This window comes from Budorcas taxicolor, chromosome 2, assembly GCF_023091745.1.
Source record: "Budorcas taxicolor isolate Tak-1 chromosome 2, Takin1.1, whole genome shotgun sequence".
NCBI classification, from domain to species: Eukaryota; Metazoa; Chordata; class Mammalia; order Artiodactyla; family Bovidae; genus Budorcas; species Budorcas taxicolor.
The window spans coordinates 46,091,972-46,107,578 of NC_068911.1; the positions used below are offsets into that span (position 1 = coordinate 46,091,972).

The 15,607-nt window shown below is 39.6% G+C and overlaps 1 protein-coding gene across 1 annotated transcript in view; it reads left to right on the forward strand.

The window, feature by feature from the left end:
• The window catches only part of ARHGEF4 (Rho guanine nucleotide exchange factor 4), a 348,062-nt gene that overhangs the window by 220,787 nt on the left and 111,668 nt on the right, over positions 1-15,607 (forward strand). The window lies entirely within an intron of this gene.

A 15,607-nucleotide genomic window follows, 5' to 3' on the forward strand; every position in this document is an offset into this window, starting at 1 on the left:
TTATTAAATTCCTAGACCTGGTTCCATTCATTTATTTTGAGCAGAACTACTGACCATTCCTTGAGACTTATAATAGGGTATAACTTACAGAAGAAATAATTACAGAGAGAGTTGTCTAATCCAGTGACGAGGCTTGGGTGTTTCCCCTTCTCGGGGACAAGGGTCTTGAGTTTTGTGGCAGTCTTTCTGAGTCCCTTTCCCGAGTGAAGTGAAAGTCACTTGGTCATGTCTAACTCTTTGCAACCCTGTGGACTGTACCGTGCCGGGCTCCTCTGTCCTTGGAATTCTCCAGGCAAGAATACTGGAGTGGGTTGCCATGCCTTTCTCCAGGGGATCTTCCCAACCCAGGAATGGAACCCAGGTTGGTTTGTTGGCGGATTCTTTACCAACTGCCCTTTCCCAAAAACTATGTCAAAAGCATTATATCATCATATCACATATTTGTCCATAAAAGGGCTGATTTTTGTGCCAGAAGGAAACTGGGCCCCAGTGAGAGCCAGGAGTTTGTGATGGACAGGGAGGCTTTGTGTGCTGCATTCCATGGGGTTGCAAAGAGTCAGACACGACTGAGCAACTGAACTGAACTGAACTGAGAGCCAGGATGCAGCCTCTTCATGTACAGCCACCACCCTTCCTGAACTTAACCCAGGAACAGCTGGACATGATGAAAATGCTCAAAGCTCTGAGTACAAGGACAGATGTTAGATCTCAGGTACAGTTTACGTTAGATGGCAACCTTATGGTTTAGAGGCATCCAGCTGACTGAAGGAAGAGGCCAAATACAGTGCGTGCGTACTAAGTCGTTTCAGTCATGTCCGACTCTATGTGACCCTATAGATATAGCCTGCCAGGCTCCTCTGTTCATAGAATTCTCCAGGCAAGAATACTGGAGTGGGTTGCCCTGCCCTCCTCCAGGGTATTTTTCTGACACAAGGATCAAACCTGCATCTCTTATGTCTGCTGTATTGGCAGGCAGGTTCTTTACCACTAGCGCCACCTGGGAAGCCCAAATATGGTGCTTAAAGAGGATAAGTAAGAATAAAAGCCTTAGACTGGTTTGGAAAAACAAAATGGCTATACATATCAAACATGTACTTTTCTAGACTTGCGGATGGGGACAGGGTGGGTATTCAAGGATGTCTGTAGTTTGATCCTATTGGAACAAAAGACCTGTAGAAAGCCAGTGAGGTTAGCAAAAGATGATATGGCAGAGTAGTGAGTCCTGATCATTAGAGCATGAACTATGCTGTGCTGATGAGTCAGCTCTGATGCAGACATGAGACCTGACCTCTGAATCTGCTAAGTGCATACTGGGTGCTGGTCCTGCAGGAGCTGGCTACCCAGATGTTTAGCTACCATGATTGTTTTCCATTACCAAATGTCTGTGCTTATGCTATATCGTGCAGTGGGCTTTTATTCTTCCCCAGATAAGGTTATAATCTCAAATTCACCGTAAGCAAAGTCATGAAAATGGATTTGACAGCTGCTGAAAGAATCCTTCCAAAGAAAAAGATAGTTCTAAAATAAACTCTTCATTAAGTCTTGGAATAGTTTAGAGGCTTATGGAAGGGACAGTAACAGGTAAGCATAGCATTTTTCCTGGGATAATCCTCATTTTGGCTCTTGAAATGAGAACATTCTTACAAATTCATGCTTAATAATCATATTCCTATTATTTCGGGGCCTCACTTGAATTAATTAGCAGATGAATTTGTTGCAGAATAAGAGATTTTTAAAAGCCTCCGTGACAAGTTGCACAGCATACCCATGCCAAGGACACTGCTCTGAAAGTCAGAAGTCAGGGCTCTGCCTTTAGCTGTCTGTCATATAGAGGTGAGAAATTGGGCACACCCCTCCATTTCTCTATCTCATACTTCTTTTTACATAAACAGTATAAATCCTGTATTCACCAGATTAATATGAGGGGTAGCTTGGGTCTCTGTAAATATTTAGCTAAGGAAAGCTTTCATTTCTTTAATTATTTCTTCTACTCCAACTTTTCTATTCCGAACTTCTGGGATTTCTTTCTACCCCAGATTCTATCCCTAGAGTCTCTCATTATTTTTATTATTTTATCCTTTTCCTCTCGGTTCTGGGAGATACCTCAGTTTTATCTTCAACCTTGTTTTTCTGGTTTACCTCATCTACTATTCATTGCCTCCATTACTATTTGTGATTCAGTGATGTTTTTAATCTCCATGCAATCTTTCCAATGTCGTCTTGAAGCTTCTTAAAAACAGAAAGTTGGGAATTTTGTAAAATTTTCTGTTGATGTTTTATAAATCCATTTCCAAGTTCATATGCTTTTCTTATAACTGGTAACTTTTTTATAGGTGAAATTTCTCCATTTGCTTATCTTTACAGATATCAGCTCTTCCCCAACAATGGCTGGTTGCCAAGTAGCACTGGAGACATCCTTTCAGAGATTGTTATAGATTCCTCTTAAAATCCTTCAAGCACAGCTGAAGCAGGAAGTTAAGCTTTCCTATTATGTGTATCACAGGTTCCATCACCCGGGGTGGGGGAGCTTTAAGCAGTCCCAGTGAGATCTTTGCCTCTTTTCAGAACTTAGCTATGTTTCATAGAGTAGTCAAGAATTAGCATGATGTGAGAGCATGCCACATTTTGCCCCACAGGCTGGTGCCCAGGATAAAGTCTACTACACTCACTCCTCTCTGAGTGGAAATAACTGGTCCAGATATGACTCTGTGAGCCCCAACATGATGACCGCACACAGCATCACGTAAAGCCCTCCGTACTTGCAGAACATTTGTTGAAAAGACAATTTTTCCACTTTGAATGGTCATGGCCACTGTAGTTGATCATAGATGTATGGATTTATTCCTGGACTGTCAATTGTATTCCATGATCTATGTCCATTCTTGTACTAGTAACCACACTGTCTTGTTTTACATTACTCTGTAGTAAGGTTTGAAATCAGGAAGTGGAATCTCCCGACTTTCCCCTTCTTTTTCAGAAATGTCTTGGCTCTTTCGAGTCCCTTCCAGTTCCATGTGACTTTTAGAATCAGTTCAGTCGCTCAGTCGTGTCTGACTCTTTGTGATCCTATGGACTACAGCACGCCAAGCTTCCCTGTCCATCACCAACTCCCAGAGCTTGCTTAAACTCATGTCCATCGAGTCGGTGATGCCATTCAACCATCTCATCCTCTGTTGCCCCCTTCTCCTCCCACCTTCAATTATTCCAAGCATCAGGGTCTTTTCCAATGAGTCAGTTCTCCATATCAGGTGGCCAAAGTATTGGAGTTTCAGCTTCAACATCAGTCCTTCCAATGAATATTCAGGACTGATTTCCTTTAGGACTGACTTGTTTGATCTCCTTGCAGTCCAAGGGACTCTCAAAAGTCTTCTCCAGCACCACAGTTCGAAAGCATCAATTCTTTGGGGCTCAGCTGTCTTTATGGTTCAACACTCACATCTTTACATGACGACTAGAAAAACCATAGCCTTGACTAGACAGACCTTTGTTGGCAAAGTAATGTCTCTGCTTTTTAATATGCTTCTAGGTTGGTCATAGCTTTTCCTCCAAGGAGTAAGCGTCTTTTAATTTCATGGCTGCAGTCACCATCTGCAGTGATTTTGGAACCCACTGTTTCCATTGTTTCCCCATCTATCTGCCACGAAGTGATGGGACCAGATGCCATGATCTTAGTTTTTTGAATGTTAAATTTTAAGCCAGCTTTTTCACTCTCCTCTTTTACTTTCATCAAGAGGCTCTTCAGTTCTTCTTTGCTTTCTGCCATAAGGGTGGTGTCATCTGCATATCTGAGGTTATTGATACTTCTCTTGGCAATCTTGATTCCAGCTTGTGCTACATCTAGCCCAGCATTTCACATGATGTGCTCTGCATAGAAGTTAAATAAGTAGGGTGACCATATACAGCCTTGACGTACTCCTTTCCCAATTTAGAACCAATCCATTTTTCCATGTCCAGTTCTAACTGTTGCTTCTTGACCTGCATACAGATTTCTCAGGAGGTAGATAAGGTGGTCTGACATTCCCATCTCTTGAAGAATTTTCCACAGTTTGCTGTGATCCACACAGACAAAGGCTTTGGTGTAGTCAATAAAGCAGAAATAGGTGCTTTTCTAGAACTCTCTTGCTTTTTCTATGATCCAACAAATTTTGGCATTTTGATCTCTGTTTCGCTGCTTTTTCTAAATCCAGCTTGAACATCTGGAAGTTCTCAATGTTTAGAATCAGGTTGTCAATTTCTGCAAAGATATTATTTGGGATTCTAATGAAGATTGCACTGAATCTGTAAATGAGTTTGGGGAGCATTCTCATCTTAACAGTGTTGAGTTTTCTGATCCATGAACATAGGATTTTTTCCCATGTATTTAGATCTTTTGTTTCTTTCAATGACAGTGTGTCATTTTCAGAATACAAGTTTGTACTTCCTTTGAAAATTAATTCCTAAGTATTTTATATAATGTTTGATGCTTTGAAAATGAAACTATCTTCTTAATTTCATTTTCAGAATGGTCACTAAAAGTGCATAAAAATACAATTCACTTTTGTATATTGATCTTATATCCTGCAATCTTGCTGAACCTCTTTCTTAGTTCTAGGTTTTTAATGGATTCCTTAGGATTTTCTACATACAAGATCATGTTATCTATAAGCAGAGACAGTTTTATTTTTTCCTTTCACATCTGAATAGCTTTTTTCTTGCCTAATTGCCTTGATTAGAGCCTGTAGCACAGTTAATAAAAGTGGCAAGAATAGATACCCTTGTTTTTTTCCTGATTTTAAGGGAAAGCATCCCATCTTCACCCTTGAATAAGATGTTGGCTATAGTTTTTTCATAGATGCCCTTTATTGAGTAAATAGTTTTCGTATTCCTAGTATGTCAAGTTTTTTTTATCATGAGACAGTGTTGGATTTTTTAAAAACATTTACCCTTCTGTTGAGATAATCATGCACCTTTTGTTCTTAATTCTGTTGATATGGTATATTACATTAATTTTCAGATGTTAAACCACCCTTTCATATCTGAGATTAATCTCACTTGGTCAAGATATGTCATTCTCATTATAGTTCGCTGAATTTGGTTTGCTAGTATTTTGTTGAAGATTTTTGTGTCCATATTCGTAAAAGATACTGGTCTATAATTTTTTTAATGTCTTTGTCTGATTTGGACCTCATAAAATAAATTGAGGAATCTTCCCTCAATCTTCTTCAATAGTTTGTGAAGAATTTGGTATTAATTCTTTTTTCAATATTTGGTAGAATTCAAGGGTGAAGCCACTTGGGGGTGTGGGCTTTTCTTTGTAGGCAGTCATTTTTTAAAATATAAATTTATTTATTTTAATTGGAGGTTAATTACTTTACAATATTGTATTGATTTTGCCATACAACATGAATCTGCCACAGATATACACGTGTTCCCCATCCTGAACCCCCCTCCCTCCTCCCTCCCCTACCATTCCTCTGGGTCGTCTCAGTGCACCAGCCCCAAGCAGAAGTAAGCCAGAAAGAGAAACACCAATACAGTATGCTAACGCATATATATGGAATTTAGAAAGATGGTAATGATAACCCTGTATGTGAGACAGCAAAAGAGACACAAATGTATAGAACAGTCTTTTGTAGGCAGTCTTATTACTGGTTTAATCCCTTTGTTTTTTATAGAGCTAATCAGATTGTCTGTTTTTCTTGAATAAGTTTTGGCATCTTGTGTCATTTTGGGAATTTGTATATGTCATCTAAGTCATCTAACTGGTTGGTATACCGTTGTTCATAGTCTTCTTTTATAATTATTTTATTTCTGCAAGGTCAGAAGTAATGTTCCTTCTTTCATTTCTGATTATACTAGTGAGTCATCTTCTGTCTTTTGGTCAAACCTGCTAAAGGTCTGTCAACATTTTTCCTCTTCCCTGAAAACCTGCATTGGGTTTCTTTTATTTTTCTATGTTTTTTCTCTTGTCTTTCTGTTTCTCAATATTTCTGTTCTCCATTGTGTCTCTATTAACTCCTGCTCTAATCCATATTGCTTTCTTTCTTCTGCTTGTTTTCAGTTTAGGTTTAATTTGTTTTAGATTTAGTTTTGCACTTCTTTTTCCAGTGTCATTAGATGCAGATCCAGTTGTTGATTTAAGATTTTTCTTCTTTCTTAAAATAGGTATTTGCAGCTATAAATTTCCCTCTGAGCACTGCTTTAGCTGTCTTCATAACTTTGGCCTATTTTATCTTCATTTTCATTTATCTCAAGGTATTTTATGATTTTATTTTGATTTCTTCTGGACCCATTAATTATTTAGTAGCTTGTTATTTAATTTTGCATATTTGTGAGTTTCTCTAATTTCCCTTATTTTTGATTTCTAATTTCATTCCATGTGGTCAGAGAACACATTTTGTATTATTTCCTTTTTTTCTTTTAATTTGGAGAAGTTTGTTTTGTGGGCTAACATGTGATCTAATGTTTTAAGGGAACCTAAGAAGAAAATGTGCTCTAGTATTGTTGAGTGATGTGTTCTAACTATGATTATTATGCTTAAATGGTTTATGGTGTAGTTCAAGTCTTCTCTTTCCTTGATCTCCTGTATAGTTGCTCTATCCATCATTGAAAGTTGGGTGTATATCTCCAACTATTATTATTGAATTATCTATTTCTCCCTTCATTTCTGTCAGTTTTGCCTTATGTATTTTAGTGCTGTGATCTTCAGTTCAGTTCAGTCGCTCAGTCGTGTCTGACTCTTTGTGACCCCATGAATCGCAGCACACCAGGCCTCCCTGTCCATCACCAACTCCCAGAGTTCGCTCAGACTCACGTCCATCAAGTCAGTGATGCCATCCAGCCATCTCATCCTCTGTTGTCCTCTTCTCCTCCTGCCCCCAATCCCTCCCAGCATCAGAGTCTTTTCCAATGAGTCAATTCTTCGCATGAGGTGGCCAAAGTACTGGAGTTTCAGTTTTAGCATCATTCCTTCCAAAGAAATCCCAGGGCTGATCTCCTTCAGAAAGGACTGGTTGGATCTCCTTGCAGTCCCTTGGAGTCTTCTCAAGAGTCTTCTCAAGTCCTCAAGAGTCTTCTCCAACACCACAGTTCAAGGGCATCAATTCTTCGGCGCTCAGCCTTCTTCACAGTCCAACTCACATCCATACATGACCAAAGGAAAAACCATAGCCTTGACTAGACGGACCTTAGTCAGCAAAGCAATGTCTCTGCTTTTGAATATGCTATCTAGGTTGCTCATAACTTTTCTACCAAGGAGTAAGCGTCTTTTAATTTCATGGCTGCAGTCACCATCTGCAGTGATTTGGGAGCCCAAACAAATAAAGTCTGACATTGTTTTCACTGTTTCCCCATCTATTTCCCATGAAGTGATGGGACCAGATGCCATGATCTTCATTTTCTGAATGTTGAGCTTTAAGCCAACTTTTTCACTCTCCACTTTCACTTTCATCAAGAGGCTTTTTAGTTCCTCTTCACTTTCTGCCATAAGGGTGGTGTCATCTGCATATCTGAGGTTATTGATATTTCTCCCAGCAATCTTGATTCCAGCTTATGTTTCTTCCAATCCAGCATTTCTCATGATGTACTCTGCACAGAAGTTAAATAAGCAGGGTGACAATATACAGCCTTGACATACTCCTTTTCCTATTTGGAACCAGTCTGTTGTTCCATGTCCATCTCTAACTTGCTTCCTGGCCTGCATACAGATTTCTCAAGAGGCAGGTCAAGTGGTCTGGTATTCCCATCTCTCTCAGATTTTTCCACAGTTTATTGTGATCCACAGAGTCAAAGGCTTTGGCCTAGTCAATAAAGCAGAAATAGATGTTTCTCTGGAACTCTCTTGCTTTTTCCATGATCCAGTGGATGTTGGCAATTTGATCTCTGGTTCCTCTGCCTTTTCTAAAGCTAACTTGAACATCAGAAAGTTCACAGTTCACGTGTTGCTGAAGCCTGGCTTGGAGAATTTTGAGCATTACTTTACTAGCATGTGAGATGAGTGCAATTGTGCGGTAGTTTGAGGATTCTTTGACATTGCCTTTCTTTGGGATTGGAATGAAAACTGACCTTTTCCAGCCCTGTGGCCACTGCTGAGTTTTCCAAATTTGCTGGCATTTTGAGTGCAGCACTTTCACAGCATCATCTTTCAAGATTTGAAATAGCTCTACTGGAATTCCATCACCTCCACTAGCTTTGTTCATAGGGATCCTTTCTAAGGCCCACTTGACTTCACATTCCAGGATGTCTGCCTGTAGATGAGTGATCACACCATCATGATTATCTGGGTCATGAAGATCTTTTTTGTACAGTTCTTCTGTGTATTCTTGACACTTCTTCTTAATATCTTCTGCTTCTGTTAGGTTCATACCATTTCTGTCCTTTATCGAGCCCATCTTTGCGTGAAATGTTCCCTTGGTATCTCTAATTTTCTTGAAGAGATCTCTAGTCTTTCCCATTCTGTTGTTTTCCTCTATTTCTTTGCATTGATCGCTGAAGAAGGCTTTCTTATCTCTTCTTGCTATTCTTTGGAACTCTGCATTCAGATGCTTATATCTTTCCTTTTCTCCTTGGCTTTTCACTTCTCTTCTTTTCACAGCTATTTTTAAGGCCTCCCCAGACAGCCACTTTGCTTTTTTGCATTTCTTTTCTATGGGGATGGTCTTGATCCCTGTCTCCTGTACAATGTCATGAACCTCATTCCATAGTTCATCAGGCACTCTATCTATCAGATCTAGGTCCTTAAATCTATTTCTCACTTCCACTGTATAATCATAAAGGATTTGATTTAGGTCATACCTGAATGGTCTAGCGGTTTTCCCTACTTTCTTCAATTTCAGTCTGAATTTGGCAATAAGGAGTTCATGATCTGAGCCATAGTCAGCTCCTGGTCTTGTTTTTGTTGATTGTATGAGCTTCTCCATCTTTGGCTGCAAAGAATATAATCAATCTGATTTCTGTGTTGACCATCTGGTGATGTCCATGTGTAGAGTCTTCTCTTGTGTTGTTGAAAAAGGGTGTTTGCTATGACCAGTGCATTTTCTTGGCAAAATTCTATTAGTCTTTGCCCTGCTTCATTCCCCATTCCAAGGCCAAATTTGCCTGTTACTCCAGGTATCCTTTGACTTCCTACTTTTGCCTTCCAGTCCCCTATAATGAAAAGGACATCTTTTTTGGGTGTTAGTTCTAAAAGGCCTTGTAGGTCTTCATAGAACCGTTCAACTTCAGCTTCTTCAGCATTACTGGTTGGGGCATAGACTTGGATTACTGTGATATTGAATGGTTTGCCTTGGAAACGAACAGACATCATTCTGTTGTTTTTGAGATTGCATCCAAATAGTGCATTTCAGACTCTTTTGTTAACCATGATGGCTACTCCATTTCTTCTGAGGGATTCCTGCCCACAGTAGTAGATGTAATGGTCATCTGAGTTAAATTCACCCATTCCAGTCCATTTTAGTTCACTGATTACTAGAATGTCAATGTTCACTCTTGCCATCTCCTGTTTGACCACTTCCAATTTGCCTTGATTCATGGACCTGACAATTCAGGTTCCTATGCAATATGGCTCTTTACAGCATTAGACCTTGCTTCTATCACCAGTCACATCCACAGCTGGGTATTGTTTTTGCTTTGGCTCCATCCCTTCATTCTTTCTGGAGTTATTTCTCCACTGATCTCCAGTAGCATATTGGGCACCTACTGACCTGGGCAGTTCCTCTTTCAGTATCCTATCATTTTTCCTTTTCATACTGTTGATGGGGTTCTCAAGGAAAGAATACTGAAGTGTTTGTCATTCCCTTCTCCAGTGGACCACATTCTGTCAGACCTCTCCACCATGACCCACCCATCTTGGGTTGCCCCGCGGGCATGGGTCTGATCTTAGGTAGGTGTATATATGTTTATACTTATATCTTCTTGATGGATTAACCCTCTTATTGTAATTCTTTGTGTCCAGCATCTTTTGTTTTAAAGTTTATTTTATCTGATGTCAACAGACCCACTCCAGCTTTCTTGCAGTTGCTGTTTACATGATATATCATTTTCCATTTTTTACTTTCAATTTATTTGTGTCTTTGAATCTAAAACGTGTCTCCTATAGACAACAAATATGTGGATCAGATTTTTTATCCACTCAACACTCTATCTCTTGATTGCACTGTTTAGTTCATTTACATTTAGTGTTGTTATTGCTATAATTGGAGGTACATCTGCCTTTTTACTTTTTTTTCTATCCTTTAAGTACTCATGACTATCATTATTTTATTTTATTATTTTTTTTTAATTTTTATTTTTACTTTATTTTACTTTACAATACTGTATTGGTTTTGCCATACATTGACATGAATCCACCACGGGTGTACATGAGTTCCCAATCCTGAAACCCCCTCCCACCTCCCACCCCATATCATCTCTCTGGATCATCCCCGTGCACCAGCCCCAAGCATCCTGTATCCTGCATCAACCATAGACTGGCGATTCGTTTCTTACATGATAGTATATGTTTCAGTGCCATTCTCCCAAATCATCCCACCTTCTCCCTCTCCCTCAGAGTCCAAAAGTCCGTTCTATACATCTGTGTCTCTTTTGCTGTCTCGCATACAGGGTTATCGTTACCATTTTTCTAAATTCCATATATATGTGTTAGCATACTGTATTGGTGTTTTTCTTTCTGGCTTACTTCACTCTGTATAATCGGCTCCAGTTTCATCCATCTCATTAGAACTGATTCAAGTGTATTCTTTTCAATGGCTGAGTAATACTCCATTGTGTATATGTACCACAGCTTTCTTATCCATTCATCTGCTGATGGACATCTAGGTTGTTTCCATGTCCTGGCTATTATAAACAGTGCTGTGATGAACATTGGGGTACGCGTGTCTCTTTCGATTCTGGTTTCTTCGGTGTGTATGCCCAGCAGTGGGATTGCTGGGTCATATGGCAGTTCTATTTGCAATTTTTTAAGGAGTCTCCACACTGTTCTCCATAGTGGCTGTACTAGTTTGCATTCCCACCAACAGTGTAAGAGGGTTCCCTTTTGTCCACACCCTCTTGAGCATTTATTGCTTGCAGATTTTTGGATCGCAGCCATTCTGCCTGGTGTGAAATGGTACCTCATTGTGATCTTGATTTGCATTTCTCTGATAATGAGTGATGTTGAGCATCTTTTCATGTGTTTGTTAGCCATCTGTATGTCTTCTTTGGAGAAATGGCTATTTGCCTTTTTACTTTTTGTTTTCTATATTTTTGAGTATTTTAATGGCTGGTCTAGGGTTTAACATATACATCTTTTAAAATTTATTTTATTGATGGGTAGCTGATTTACAATGCTGTGTTAATTTCTACTGCAAAATGGTTCAGTTATACATATGGATACATATGGATACATCACAGGATATTGAATATAGTTCTCTATGTAGTAAGACCTTGTTGTTTATCATATACATCATATTAGAATAAACTTCAGATGTATATTAGCTTAATCCATTAGGATAATTAAATATTTGTCCTATATAGCTCTACTCCTTTTCTCCTCTTTGTGGAATTATTGTTACACATATTATATCTATTAATGTTACAATCTCAACAATGCATGATTAAAATTATTACTCTACCATCTGTCATTATTTTCCTAGCTATTACAGCTTTGTTCCCACATACCTCCTTTATGCTAGTATTAGCAGATATAACCTACATTTACTACATTTCTATTTGTTGCAGGACAAACAATACTTTAGATACATATTATTTTATATAATTACCTTTTAAATCAGTTAAAGAAAAAAAGGGGGAAAACAACTTATAGTATCTTTTACGAGTACATAATTACCTTTACTAGTGCTCTGTTTTTGTTCGTGTGCATTTGAATTACCATCTAGGGTAACTTGTTTTCAGTCTGAAGAACTTGGGTATTTCTTGTAAGTTGGGTCTCCTGAAACAAATTTTCTCAGAGTTTATATGAGAAAGTCTATTTGCCTTTGTTTCTGAAAGAAATCTTTGCTAGATATAGAACTTTTGATTGAGAGGCTTTTTTTTTCTCTCTCTCTCTCTCTTAGTAATTTTATTATTATCCCACTGCCTCTGGCCTCCACAGTTTCTGCTGGGAAGTCAGCTGTTAATCTTTCTGGGGTCCCCTTGTAAGTTATATATCATTTTTCTCTTGCTGTTTTCAAGATTTTTCTCCTTGTCTTTTGCTTTCAGCATGTTTAGGATGATGTGTCTGTTTTGGGGCGTCTTTTCATTTATCCTACTTAGAATTTGTAGTGCTTCCTAGACATGTTTGATTTTTGGGTCTCAGTAAATTTTGGAAGTTTTCAACTATTATTGCTTTGAGTTTTTTTCTCCTTTCTCTCTCTTCTCTTTCTGGGGCTCCTATTATGTTGGTTTGGTTAATGGGGTTCCTCCATCTACTCATGGCTGGGAAAGGAGGACCCTGCCTGGTACCCACCTTTAAGAAATCCTTCCACCTAACAGTGACAGTGCTAGGGGATTGTTCCTTATTTCTCTGAAACTGTATTTATTTTTTTCACTCTTTTTTTTCTCTCTGTTCTTCAGTTTACATAATCCCTATTTATCTCTTCAAGTATGCTACTTCTTTTTTCTGTGATTCAAACCTACTATTGAGACCCTCTGGTGAATTTTGAATTTTAGTTATTGTACTCTTCAACTCTAGAATATCCATTTTCAAAAAATAATTGCTGTTTATCTATTGATAGTCTCTATTTGCTGCAACTTATGTTTAAAAAACAAATTTCAACTGAGTAAATTTGAAGATCTATTTGCCTTTATTCAATTACTCATAGAAGGGGAAAAAGTGGAAACAGTGACAGATTTTATTTTCTTGGGCTCCAAAATCACTGTGGATGGTACTGCAGTCATGAAATTAAAAGATGCTTGCTCCTTGGAAGGAAGGCTATGACAAACCTAGACAGCATATTAAAAAGCAGAGACATCGTTTGAAAACAAAGGCCTCTATAGCCAAAACTATGGGTTTTCCACTAGTAATGTATAGATGTGAGAACTGAACCGTAAGGAAGGCTGAGCGCCAAAGAACTGATGCTTTCAAATTGTGGTGCTGGAGAAGACTCTTGAGAGTCTGTCAGACTCTTAAGTCAATCCTAAAGAAAATCAATGCTGAAGCTGCAGTTCCAATACTTTGGCCACCTGGTGCAAAGAGCCAACTCATTGGAAAAGACAGATTCTGGGAAAGATTGCGGGCAGAAGGAGAAGCAGGTGATGGAGTTTTGAGATGGTTGGATGGCATCACCAACTCAATGGACATGAGTTTAAGCAAACTCTAGGAGATAGTGACGAATGTGTAAGCCTGGTGTGCTGCAGTCCATGGGGTTGGAAAGAGCTGGACACAACTTAGCAACCGAACAGCAATAATAAGTCATGAATCAGAATAGTATCTCACCAAACAAGTAGAAAGGAGTTTCTGAGGAACTGCACAAGTTGGAAAGTTTTTATAGATAGAAAGAGGGTAAAGCAAAGAAGTTAAAAGAATAGATTGTTTCAGGCACTCTGTCTATCAGATCTAATCCCTTGAATCTATTTGTCACTTCCACTGGATAATCATAAGGGATTTGATTTAGGTCATACCTGAATGGTCTAGTGGTTTTTCCTACTTTCTTCAATATAAGTCTGAATTTGGCAATAAGGAGTTCATGATCTGAGCCACAGTCAGCTCCCAGGCTTGTTTTTGTTGACTGTATGGAGCTTCTCCATCTTCAGCTGCAAAGAATATAATCAGTCTGATTTTGGTGTTGACCATCTGGTGATATCCATGTGTAGAGTCTTCTCTTATACTGCTGGAAGAGTGTGTTTGCTATGACCAGTGCGTTCTATTGGCAAAACTATTATCCTTTTCCCTTCTTCATTTTGTACTCCAAGGTCAAATTTGCCTGTTACTCCAGGTATCCCTTGACTTCCTACTTTTGCCTTCCAGTCCCCTATAATGAAAAGGACATCTTTTTTGGGTGTTAGTTCTAGAAGGTCCTGTAGGTCTTCATAGAACCATTCAACTTCAGCTTTTTCAGCATTACTAGTCGGGGCATAGACTTGGATCACTGTTATATTGAATGGTTTGCCTTGGAAACGAACAGAGATCATTCTGTCATTTGTGAGACTGCATCCAAGTACTGCATTTCAGATTCTTTTGTTGACAGTGAGGGCTAGTCCATTTCTTCTAAGGGATTCTTGCCTACAGTAGTAGATATAACGGTCATGTGAGTTAAATTCACCCATTCCAGTCCATTTTAGTTCACTGATTCCTAAAATGTCGATGTTCACTCTTGCCATCTCCTGTTTGGCCACTTCCAATTTCCCCTGATTCATGGACCTAACGTTCCAGGTTCCTATGCAATACTGTTCTTTACAGCATCGTACTACTTCCATCACCAGTCACATCCACAGCTGGGTGTTGCTTTTGCTTTGGCTCTGTCTCTTCATTCCTTCTGGAATTATTTCTCCACTCTTCTCCAATAGCATACTGGACACCTATTGACCTGGGGAGTTCATCTTTCAGTGTCCTATCTTTTTGCCTTCTCATACTGTTCATGGGGTTCTCAAGTCAGGAATACTGAAGTGGTTTGCCATTCACTTCCCCAGCAGACGACGTTTTGTAAGAACTCTCCACCATGACCCATCCATGTTGGGTGGCCCTACATCACATGGCTCATACTTTCATCAAGTTAGACAAGGCTGTGGTCCCTGTGATCACTTTGATTAGTTTTCTGTGATTGTGGTTTTCATTCTACCTGCCTTCTGATTGATAAGGATAAGAGGCTTATGGAAGCTTCCTGATGGCAGAGACTGACTCAGGGGGAAACTGGGTCTTGTTCTGATGGGCAGGGCCACGCTCAGTAAATCTTTAATCCAATTTTCGGTTGATGGGCTGGGCTATGTTCCATTCCTGTTGTTTGACCTGAGGCCAAACTAATGGTGGAGGTAATGAAAATAATGGTGACCTCCTTCTAAAGGTCCCATGCACACTGCTGCACTCAGTGTACCTGACCCTGCAGCAGGCCACTGCTGACCCTCACCTCCACCAGAGACTCCCAGACACTCAGAGGCAAGTCTAGGTCAGTCTCTTGTGGGGTCACTGCTCCTTTCTCCTGGGTCATGGTGCACACAAGGTGTTGTCTGTGCCCTCCAAGAGTCTGTTTCCCCAGTGCTGTGTAAGTTCTGGTGGCTCTATGGTGTGGTTAATGGCGACCTTCTCCAAGAGGGCTTATGCCATACCCAGGTCTGCTGCACCCAGAGTCTTTGCCTCTGTGGCAGGCCACAGCTAACCCATACCACCACAGGAGACACTCAAACATTCAAAGACAGGACTGGTTCAGTCTCTGTGGGGTCTTCTGGTGTGCACAAAGTTTTGTTTGAACCATCCAAGTGTCTCTGCCAGGTATGGGGTTTGATTTTAAACTCAGTTTCACCCCTCATACCATCTTGCTGGGGCTTCTCCTTTGCCCTTGGATGTGGATATCTTTTGGTGGGAGTATCTTTCCTGTCAACAGTTGTTCAGTAGCAACCTGTAATTCTGGAGTTCTCCCAGGAGAAGATTAACACATGTCCTTCTACTCTGCCATCTTGCAAACCTGGAAGCAAAAGACAAAGGAGAAAAGGAAAGATA